We start from the raw sequence: 12,161 nt of genomic DNA on the forward strand, positions 1-12,161 counted from the left end.
TGTTGCCAACAAAAGTAAAGCTATATATACATACATATGTCACTACATGTGACCGTGCAATTTCTTCCAGCACGGTCAAAAGCATCTCTCACTTGTTCATTTTTTTGCCAACAGAAAGACATACAATCAGCCTAGAAGAACTGCAATACAAAAAATGAATTTGTAATTAAATAAGTTTAGTTGTGAGATGAGAAGTCGAAAGCTTGCAAGAATAGAGATGGTTAGAAGGAACATACCGACAGTGCACTAAAGAAAATTACAAGGCAAATGCCCTTTCCGAGGCCGCATTGCAGTAAATGTTCGAATAATATCCTTATCATCAACTGACTTGAATAACTCCCGCTCGGTGTAACATATCATCAAGTCATTTAACCATTCATTATTGATCTTGCTACGCAGTTTAGTCTTGATAATCTACATTGATGAAAAAGCTCTCTCAACATATGCCGTTGACACCGGCAATATCAAAGACAACTCAATAAGTTTGTATACCAATGGAAATACCAAATGTTTCTCAGTTTCAACCATCTTCATGGACAAACTTTGAACATCATCACAAGTAGAAAAAGAAGCATGCCTTTTCACTTGACTTATATAAGTGAGAAGCTGCTCTCTTATTGTTCCACGGTCATCATTGGAAAAGTCATCATGATAAATTTCAGCAAGATGTGCAAGCTTATCAACATTAAACTTTGAGAAAGAATTATTGGGGTCAAGATATGAGAAGCAATCAAGCACACCATTAGCTCCTTCACTGAAGCGGTGGTCCATCTCCACGCATATTTTGTCAATACCAACATAAAATATCTCTGCACGGTAATGGTGAAGATTAGTGATAGTCCTCCCTGCTCTCCTTGAGTGACCACGAACTGGTATTGCTTCATCCATGTTTAGCACTGGAATACTATTAGCAGCACAAAATTCTTGAACATCACAAAATAAATCATCTCAACCACTCTCTCTTAATGTTGCCAGCCGAGCTTTGACATCATCCACTAATTCCATAGGAAGCACAATATTAAGATCTTTTCTTTGCAAGACTTTTGAGAGCTCATTTGTGATGCCAAACAACTTCAACATAAGCTTTAGAATGAAAGCAAATTTAAAGCTCTCCATTTTTTCTATCAAACCTACTGCTTGAGATGGCCCACGTCCATGTTCATCAACTGTACTAAGTACCTGTAACACAGAGGATCACATTTGATTCAAACGAAGCAAAGTAGTATGATAGGAACCCCATCTAGTGTCACCTGGCCTAGCAAGAGTAGATGATTGGTGCAAGCCCCTTCATGTAGATATCTCACCACTCTCAAGTCTATCCAGAATATCTTGGTGTTGTGCCTCTGTCAATGCATCCCTTCTCTTGCAAGATGTAGTTGTTGTGGTCACAATTAAGGAGATGTACTCAAAGAAATCATGAATAGATGAGCAACTACTAGCAACAGAGACAACCACCAACTGCAAACGATGAGCATAGCAATGAACATAGAAAGCAAAAGGGTTTTCATCTATGATCTTTTTCTGCAAACCATTAAACTCGCCTCTCATATTTGAAGCACCATCATATCCTTGCCCTCGTATCCTTGAAATAGATAACTTATAATGATCAAGAATACCATAAAGAGCATTCTTTAGTGACTCGGATGTAGTATATTTGACATGGTGAAGAGCAATAAATCGTTCCACAACCTTTCCTTTTTCATTCAAAAACCTATATAAAAAAAGGTTAGTGCACAACATAGAGAATAAATGACAAACAAATAACGAAAGAAAGTGAAATTACTAACCTCAACATCACCGCCATTTGCTCTTTCACAGATATATCACGTGATTCATCCATAAGCATAGAGAATTGTTTATCACCAAGCTCTGCCATGATCCTCTTGGTAACTTCATGTGCACAACACATTGCAAGCTCCTTTTGAATGTCACCGGATGTCATTGTGCAATTTCTTCCACCACGGTCAAAAGCATCTCTCACTTGTTCATTTTTTGTTTTTTCCAAATCTATCATCTCTCTAAAGTTTCCTTTGTTCAGAGAAGTAGAGGATTCGTCATGTCCACGAAAAGCCAAGCCTTGTGCGATGAGATATCTTGAACAACTTACAGAACAAGTCAAGCGGATCTTATACATTTCTTCCGATTCCTTGCTAGTTCTAGCAAAATTGCTTGCCACACTTTGTCTTTGATTACAATAATCATCATATTGCTTGACGCAAGAGTTGTGCTTACTACCAGGACCACCAATATGATCTTTGAAGGCTTTAGATGCATGCTTCCAATCTGTAAATCTTTCTTTGGTGAATACTTCATAACCAAAGTGCTCAGCCCTTCCAAGTTGCTTAAAGAGAAAGCAATAAAAACAATAAGCTGCCTTCTTCCACTCACTGTATTCAATCCATGGATGAGTTTTGTACCAAGATTTAGAAAATGCTCTTGATGAACTGAACTTCCAAATTCAGTACGAGGAAATTTATTCAAATCTGGTTGCATCTCACCCTTCAATACATATGCTCTTCTCACTTGATCTTGAATATTAGGAGGATACTCACAAATTTGTTTCCTCTTCCCTGGATCACGCTCAATATCATTTGGATTAAATTCATTGGCAATGTTAGGAGGTTGTTGTGCCTCCACTTCTATTTCCAGTTGCACACCATTCACATTGTCAGTGCTTGCTCTATTAACCAAAAATCTCCTCATCTCTGAAATTTAATGATCAAGTTTGAAGTAGGTTGCTAAACAAGCTACAACAAGTTCATAGTACAGAATTCTTTGTATTCAGTTTGAAGGTATGAAAAAATTGCATGAATACCAGTCTGCAAGTTGCCGTCTTCTTACATACTTTGATTTTGTAGTTCGAATAGCCAACAAACAAATACAATTTCTCTCTAGTAATGAATTCATGATCACCCCCAACGATTTCCCCCTAATTTAAGCCCTGACCCCTAAGTCCGACCTTGAAATCTCAGACCATCTATAATCAGTATCTCGGTCCATACTTCACATCAATCCTACTTCCCAGACCAACTATTCAGACTTCAAAGATGAGAGATCCTTGGACCTAAATTCGATGGAGATTTCTTACCGAAGGAAGCCGAGCCGAAGCTGAAGCCAGATGAGATGAAGGAGAGGTTGAGGAACGACTGGACACGCATAGACTGCGTGTTAGCCTGGTGTCGCTTGCCGCCGGTGCCGGAGCCGTCTAGGAAGCCAGCACCCCTTTGTTTCTTTGTTTCGGCGGCCTGGGCTGATTGCATGTAGGCATGCAGCCACGTACTAATCCGTTTGTTGATTGTTGGGCTGTGAACCTGAGAGAAACAAAGGCCCAGTACCCGGGGAAAATAGTGCATATAAGCTACACACCCGGGGAAAATAGTGCATATAAGCTAGAACAACACTCACTATTTCCTATTACCATGTCCTCCATTAAGGAAGAACTCACTAAATAATGTTGACCCCACCAAATGACTAACAAATACGTAGCCATGGCCAACATTGCACGGACTAACCAGGAACTTCTCACCACATGTGCGCATGCAAAGGCAGTGGAAATAGAAAGAACTTGCATTGGACGAAGGCACAAGCGAGAGGGCAGAATCGAACCCACAACATGCTCCAGAAGAAACTGAAAGGCGATGGAGCGGACAACGCCGGCCTGGACTAATAGACGACGATGAAAGAATCAGAGGCATGTAGGAGGCTAAATGCAGCCGTGAGTGATCAACTAAATCAACTAAGGAAGGAACTACCATAGAGGAAAATAGCTACCTTATAGAAGCATTGTTGGTTTAGTTGCAAGCTTTATTAGAAATCATAATAAAAAGTATGGAAAAAGCATTACTGACTTTGTTCACCGACCAAGAGCAGAAGCAAAAAAATCAGATAAAAATATTTTTTTTGAAATAATACAACCTCCACATAAATGTACAACACTACTCAAGTTGCAGCCTCAGAACCAAGCTTCATGCGTTGCCAATGCTCAAAATTGATGTATATATATTTTTTAAGCCCACCGACCCAATAAGGTAAATAAATCTGTAACAAGAAATAAACCTTGCTTGGACCCAAAAGTAAGCTAGCTTAAAATAAATCCTTACTGATGGTGCCAGTCATATAGGAGTTGCCCATAGCTTTTGCACCAAAAGAACAAAGGAAATAAAAAATAGAAAAATAAATAAAAAATAAACAAAATGAAAAAAAGAATGAAAATACAGAGAAGAAAATAGAAAAAAGAATCAAAATAAAAGATAGAACAAGGAGAATAAAGAAAACAAAAAGGAAATAAAAAATGTGAAAATTGTGAAAATAAAAAGAAAAAAACTAGCTCAAGAGGTATAAAGCGGGCCGCGCCCCTTTAGTTCACACGAATGGGACGTTGTCGTAGTGGTTATCAGCGCGCCTGATATCCTTTGCGGCCAGGGATCGAATCCTTGGTTCTCCCTTTTAATTTTAGCACGCGCGAACTGGCAGACCCAATTACCTCCGAGCTTTCGGCGAGACTTTCTAACCACCAGTTGAAGTTCACCCTCAACTTGCAATCAGGCTGATGTTTTTTGTATCGCAACTGAGCCTAGCTATTTTTTTTTTCACTAGTCGCAAGTCCTCCTCAACTTGCAACTGGGCCTCACTTTTCTTGACCCAGTTGTAAATATAGTCCACCATCGACTCGTAACTAAAGATCGTAAATTAACCATCGACTCGCAACTGGATCCATCTTTTTTAAACTCAGTTGCAAGATAATTATCAGCTCGCAACTAGGCTCCTGACCCTTTTTTTTGCCGTAGTTGCAGGTTCTAGCCATCCAACCAAGTCCATCATTGACATGCAATCAGGCTGATGTTTTTTGTATCGCAACTGAGCCCAGCTATTTTTTTTTTCACTAGTCGCAAGTCCTCCTCAACTTGCAACTGGGCCTCACTTTTCTTGACCCAGTTGTAAATATAGTCCACCATCGACTCGTAACTAAAGATCGTAAATTAACCATCGACTCGCAACTGGATCCATCTTTTTTAAACTCAGTTGCAAGATAATTATCAGCTCGCAACTAGGCTCCTGACCCTTTTTTTTGCCGTAGTTGCAGGTTCTAGCCATCCAACCAAGTCCATCATTGACATGCAATCAGGCTGATGTTTTTTGTATCGCAACTGAGCCCAGCTTTTTTTTTCACTAGTCGCAAGTCCTCCTCAACTTGCAACTGGGCCTCACTTTTCTTGACCCAGTTGTAAATATAGTCCACCATCGACTCGTAACTAAAGATCGTAAATTAACCATCGACTCGCAACTGGATCCATCTTTTTTAAACTCAGTTGCAAGATAATTATCAGCTCGCAACTAGGCTCCTGACCCTTTTTTTTGCCGTAGTTGCAGGTTCTAGCCATCCAACCAAGTCCATCATTGACATGCAACTAGGTCCTTGATCCCTTTTTTGCGCCAGTTGCATGTCCACCCATGAGACACAAGTCGTCCCAACCTGATGCAGTTGCATGTCCATCCTCGACACACAACTCGTCCGGCCTAGTTACATGTCCATCCCGAACATGCAATATTTTTGTTGTTTTTGATTTATTCTCCATCATGCGCTTTTTCACAACATTTGTTGCTGTGGAGACTCGCTCGGGGGGGGGGTGGGGGGGAGTTTAGCGCTTACTTAAAAAGGTTTGTAGTGCATTTTTCAGAAATACTCACACTGTTTTTAAAAATGTGCATCGCGTATTTCAGAAATGTTCATTGTGTTTTAAAATATGTTCACCATGGTTTATGAAACAAGTATTTAAAAATGTTCATGGTGTTTCAAAGGTTGTTCATCACATATTTCAAAAACATTCACCTCGTTTCAAAAATGTCCATTGTGTATTTCAAAAATTCTTCACAAATTTTTTTTCAAAAATTATTCACCTCATTCTAAAAATGTACACCACGTATTTTCAAAGTGTTTTCTTTCTTTCTGTATTTGTTCCTTTCTTTTCCTTATTTTGTAATTGTTTTCTTTTTTCATCTTTTCTTCTAAATTTTTTCTGTACGTACAAAGATTAGTGTATTTTCAGAAATGTTCACCATGTTTTAAAGAGTACACATGTATTTAAAAAAATATTCACTGTGTTCTAAAAGATGTTCACCTCTACTTAAAAAATGGTCACCGTATTTTATGAAATGTTTGTTACATACTTAGAAAATGTTTACATTGTTTGAAAAGATGTTCCTAGCATTTTAAAAAGTTTTCTCCGTGTATTTTATTGAATGCTCATCGTGTACTTATAAAATTTTATTCATGTATTTCAATCAAATTATTCATCTAATCCTAAAAAAATGTTCGCTGTGAACTAAAATAGTTTATCATGTATTTTAATAAAATAGTCGCCGTGTATCTAAAAATGTATTTCGAAAATGTTTATCAGGGCATTTTCATTGTCTATTGTAAAAATATGGCAACAACTTCTGAAAACATGCCGTTGTCTTTCCTATTTATACTCTCCATGCAGTACGTGACCATATTTTCACTTTTATTTTTTTGAAATTGTATATACACAAAACTAGTGAAAGTGTTCTTTTTTCAAAAGACATATATCGTAAAATACATTTTTTCATGCACTTGTGTTTTTTATCTCGTGCGCCACACACATGTGTGCCATTTTTGGTAGCACAACCACATCTGTTCAACTGTATCGGGAGTCCAAAGTGTTGTGTTGGCCGGCGCCGCCGGGCAACAAGGCGGCTTTGTTTGTGGATGGGTCATTCCTAGTGGAGGATGGCACGGCGGCGGTCGGAATGATTCTACGCTGACATGATGGCTCGGTCATTTTCTCGGCTTATCGGTATTTGTTTCAACTGTAGTGAGGCTCTAGAGACTGAGATTCATGCGCTGATGATTGGTATGACGCTCGCTCGACAACATAGAGAGCTTACGTTGGTAGTTCAGTTTGATTCTCCGACTGCCTTATCTTGTCTTTCAAATTCTAGTTTAGATTGATCTTTGTTTGGTCAGTTAGTAGCTGAAATTAAGTCCCTTATGGTTGATAGGGTGTTTATTCCGCAGAAACTTCATAGGTCTCAAAACAGTGTTGCAGATTGCCTAGTAAGGTATAGTCGCTCTGAGCGAGCTACGGCTGTGTGGCTCAGCAGAGAACCCCATGTATTGAGGATCTCTTGCCAAGAGATTGTAGCCCTACCATAATAGAGTAAAACCCTTTTAATCTCAAAAAAAAAAACACATGTGTTCCCTTCACTACAGAGGAAGACATACGAATCTTATCTCCGTCGAGTCCGGTCTCCGGGGGCGCTAATATCAGGTACCGATTTCCAGAGGTACCGATCTAGGACGTAATGTGCTATCAGAAACACATGCGCTGGCAGTGCAAGAGTTCGCTCGGAGCGACAAATATACGCAGCCTCTAGCCCAACAACAAAAAGAAAACAAGCCCACACGATTGGTCAAGACAACACAGCGACAGCACGAAAAAGACAACGACATAGAAGAATGTCGGGACTGGGAACAAGAAAACAATAGATTGTTGGGACAGCGAAAATTAGTAGGAGCGGACGAGCTCGCCTGCACACGGAATCTGTGTGCGCTCGTTCGCCTAGAGATCCAGGTAAAGCTACGAATTATGGACCGTATAGTTTGCGCAGAAATAAAGTATGGTACCTACACAACGATGATGCGGGCCCATATCTCAACTGGATGGACGGCCGTTCGGGAATTCAACTAGCCACGGTATCTTGTACCGGCTTGTAGCGATGGACAGGCTTGGCAGGGTAAACGGCCGTGAAGTGAACATTTGCGGGGTGTTAGGATTTAATTGGGGTGAGTGGGGGCACAAAGGGTAGGCTCGTTGCCATTTTTCCATAAAGATCAATCCATGTCTGAGAAGAAAAATTCCCCACTCAAAGGAAGAACCATAGTCTCATGGCATGGTGTCGAGGCAAACCATGGGAAATATGAACACCCTATATGGAGAAAAAATAATTAATAATTACAAAATTAGTCAAAATAGTTCAGAAGCTTTTTTTACAATAAACATGACTTTGTTTTGCACTACTATATAAATTTTCACGAAAAAATAGCGTCGACATAAAAAAACAAAAATTAGTTACTATTATAGGGTCACTATTCACATTATTTTGGCCGAAAATTTGTTTTTAAAAAGAATTCAAGAGGGGCTTATTTTCAAAAATATTTTCTGTTTTTTTATTTTTTATTTACTATATTTTTTGCACATAGGGTGTAAATACACCAATATTTCATATGTGAAACAAACCTATCCCGGTAGAAAAATATGAAACTAACCTATTTCAGTAGAAATATGTGAGACCAACCTATTTCGTTAGAAAACTATTTAAACCAAATAAAAAATTGAATTGTCAACTTGTGAAACTGATTATTTAAAAATGTGTAACGTTTTTATTTCAAATGTGCGAAATATGTTGTTTTAGAAATGTGCAATTGAAATAGATGTGATTTTCATGAAACAAGCCAGTGGAAAGTGAAAGGTAGGTTCTAAAACTAAAAACAAATATGAAACTGAAATGTCAACTTGCGAAAATGATTTTGTAGGAATGTGTAACAGTTTATTTCGAAAGAGTGAAATATGTTTTTTTAAACGTGCAATTAGCATAGATGTGATATTTGTGAAAGGTGGGATGTGAAATGTAAGTTCTGAAACTGAAAAAAAATATGAAACTTAAATGTGAACTTGTGAAACTAGTTGAAATCATGTCATTGAAAAGATTCCAAGCGAGTGAAATATGTTACCTAAAAGTGTGCAATTGAATAGATTTGATTTTTGTGAAACAAGTTAGTGGAAGTGAAATGTAGGTTCTAAAACTGAAAAGAAACAAAACCGAAATGTCAACTTACGAAACTGATTTCTTTTATAATTGTGTAATTGTTTATTTCAAAAGAGTAAGTATATTATTTGAAAAATATGAAATTGAAATAGATGACATTTTTGTGAAACAAGCTGGTGAAAAGTGAAATTTAGGTTCTGAAACTGAAAAGAAATATGAAACTTAAATGTAAACTTGTGAAACTGATTGAAATTATGTTATTGAAAAGATTTCTAGTGAGTGAAATTATATACTGTATTATGGATTTTCACAAATATGAAATAGTAACCAGAAAGTGAAATTGTAACGCCGTTTGTTAATATTTCGGAAAAAAACCACCGTTTGTCGATGCCGGTGTACAGAGTTCGAGCAATCCTGTACATGCGGAACACTTCACGTGCCTGGTTACGTCGCTACCATCATCCGTCCAGCCGGGCCTACAACCCCACCTGCTCCCTTCTCTTGCGTATTTCCTTCGTCTCAAAATTTTTGTCTTAGAAAGTATATGCGATAGTATTTTCATCATACATAAATGCCTGCGAAACGTGTCGTTGTACCACTCGTAGCAAAAACGAGAGCAAGCGAGCTCGTCCGGCCTTTGGCCGCTCTCGACAGACCCTACTCTCTCTCGCTCTCTCATGCACGGATGGAGGTAGAAGAGAAAGTGAATGCAAAGGAGACTCGATTTGTTTTCTGGCGACTGACGCCCGGGCAACGAATGCCCTGATTTTTAATTGCTGGACTAACCACCGCCATCAACCTAGACGCCCCACTGTAACAAATTAGGACACCCTGCGCGTTGTTGCAACAATTTTTAGTAGGCACTGGTTGAAGTTAAATTCTTTTTAAAATTCGACAAACTCCTGTGATTTACTTGTTCAATAGTAACCCAAAGAAAATAGTAGAAAAAAAGTTAACTATAAGCAAATGAAAATAAACCAATCAACCATGGTGAAATCCTGACAAAAAGAAATTCAAACATTTACTCTGAATCTCTGATTAACGGCAAGAATCTTACACATTGTTTTTATGTACTCTGGTTAGAGTATGTGTCTCTTGGCAAGGATCCGTTGGACTGGCGCCGGTGGTTGCCGGAGTGCGAGTGCATGCTCTATCCGAGTGGAGCGAGTGGGAGGTTGGGGGCGACCTGAAGAGCGGGCCCCATCTGATAGCGAGCGTTGCGTGCTAGCAAGAAGAGACGAGGCGGGCGAGCGAGAAGCGCTCGGGCGCTGGGTGGCCTTGGGCCGCAGGGTGCTCCTGGCCTGGCGCGGCTGGCTGGCCTGGGCCGTGGGCTCGCGCACGCGTGGGTGTGTGCGCGTACGTGTTTTTTTTACAGAAAAACAAAGTGGCCCTAAAACAAAATCAAACTAATTTATAAAAAAACCACAATAGTTCCTAAATTCATTCCTGAATATCTAAAACATAGTGAACATTTATTTGAACACAGATGATTTTTGAAAATATTTTACTAATGCATTTAATGCACTTTTTTGCAAATCAAATAAATACCAAATAAACTATAGAAACTCCAACTAATAATCAAAATTAAATTTACAACTCTTCTATAAATTTTAGGAAGCCATATTATCCCCTCTCTTTATTTTATACAAATGATCTTGAAACTCAAAATGAAAACCTTTTTTTTCAAAAGTGATTCAAATGAAATTCAAAAGTGCTCCTCATCATTTCCCACTCTATTTCATATATTTTGAAGATGTCCTATTATCTTCTCTCATGAAAATCCTTGAGTGGCACAAAGTTTCTGATTTGAAATATTCTCAAATGGAATTCAAATATGCTCAACCCCCTTTTCATTTCTTAAATGGAAAATGTCATATTATCTTCACTCTAGGGTTTTGTGATGAAATGAATTTGAATTCATGGAGATCAAAATGAAAATGAAAGTTTTGGGAAAGTCCTTTTATTCCCTCTCATTCAACTTTCAAAAAGTTTCAATTTCCACCCAATTTCACACAATCAATCACACAACAATCAAACAAACAACCATGATTATTTATTTAATATAACATTCAAAAATTTAGAATTTTGGGATGTTACACTCCGGGAGGGGGAAATCGAAGCCATCGTCATCATCAAAGACCCTCTCATCGAGAGGGGGTCAATCTCCATCAACATCTTCATCAGCACCATCTCCTCTCAAACCCTAGTTCATCTCTTATATCCGATCTCTGTCTCAAAACCTCAGATTGGTACCTGTGGGTTGCTAGTAGTGTTGATTACTCCTTGTAGTTGATGCTAGTTGGTTTATTCGGTGGAAGATCATATGTTCAGATCCTTAATAATAATTAATACTCCTCTGATTATGAACATGAATATGCTTTGTAAGTAGTTATGTTTGTTCCTGAGGACATAGGAGAAGTCTTGTTATAAGTAATCATGTGAATTTGGTATTCGTTCGATATTTTGATGAGATATATGTTGCCTCTCCTCTAGTGGTGTTATGTGAACGTCGACTACATGACACTTCTCCATGATTTGGGCCTAGGGGAAGGCACTGGGAAGTAATAAGTAGATGATGGGTTGTGATGACCCACAAGTATAGGGGATCTATCGTCGTCCTTTCAATAAGTAAGAGTGTCGAACCCAACGAGGAGCAGAAGGAAATGATAAGCAGTTTTCGGTAAGGTATTCTCTGCGAGCACTGAAATTATCGGTAACAGATAGTTTTGTGATAAGGTAATTTGTAATAGGTAACAAGTAATAAAAGTAAATAAGGTGCAGCAAGATGGCCCAATCCTTTTTGTAGCAAAGGACAAGCCTGGACAAACTCTTATATAAAGGAAAGCGCTCCTGAGGACACATGGGAATTATCGTCAAGCAAGTTTTCATCACGCTCATATGATTCGCGTTCGGTACTTTGATAATTTGATATGTGGGTGGACCGGTGCTTGGGTACTGCCCTTCCTTGGACAAGCATCCTACTTATGATTAACCCCTCTTGCAAGCATCCGCAACTACAAAAGAAGTATTAAGATAAACCTAACCATAGCATGAAACATATGGATCCAAATCAGCCCCTTACGAAGCAACGCATAAACTAGGGTTTAAGCTTCTGTCACTCTAGCAACCTATCATCTACTTATTACTTCCCAATGCCTTCCTCTAGGCCCAAACAATGGTGAAGTGTCATGTAGTCTACGTTCACATGACACCACTAGAGGAAAGACAACATACATCTCATCAAAGTATCGAACGAATACCAAATTCACACGACTACTTATAGCAAGACTTCTCCCATGTCCTCAGGAACAAACGTAACTACTCACAAAACATATTCATGTTCATAATTAGAGGGGTATTAATATGCATAAAGG

At 38.7% G+C, this 12,161-nt stretch overlaps 1 pseudogene; it reads right to left on the reverse strand.

Moving 5' to 3' along the window:
- Positions 1–246: 246 nt before the first annotated feature.
- Positions 247–2,703, reverse strand: LOC125506205 (annotated as a pseudogene).
- Between the last annotated feature and the right edge of the window lie 9,458 nt (positions 2,704–12,161).

Source organism: Triticum urartu, chromosome 5, assembly GCF_003073215.2.
Source record: "Triticum urartu cultivar G1812 chromosome 5, Tu2.1, whole genome shotgun sequence".
Lineage (NCBI taxonomy): Eukaryota > Viridiplantae > Streptophyta > Magnoliopsida > Poales > Poaceae > Triticum > Triticum urartu.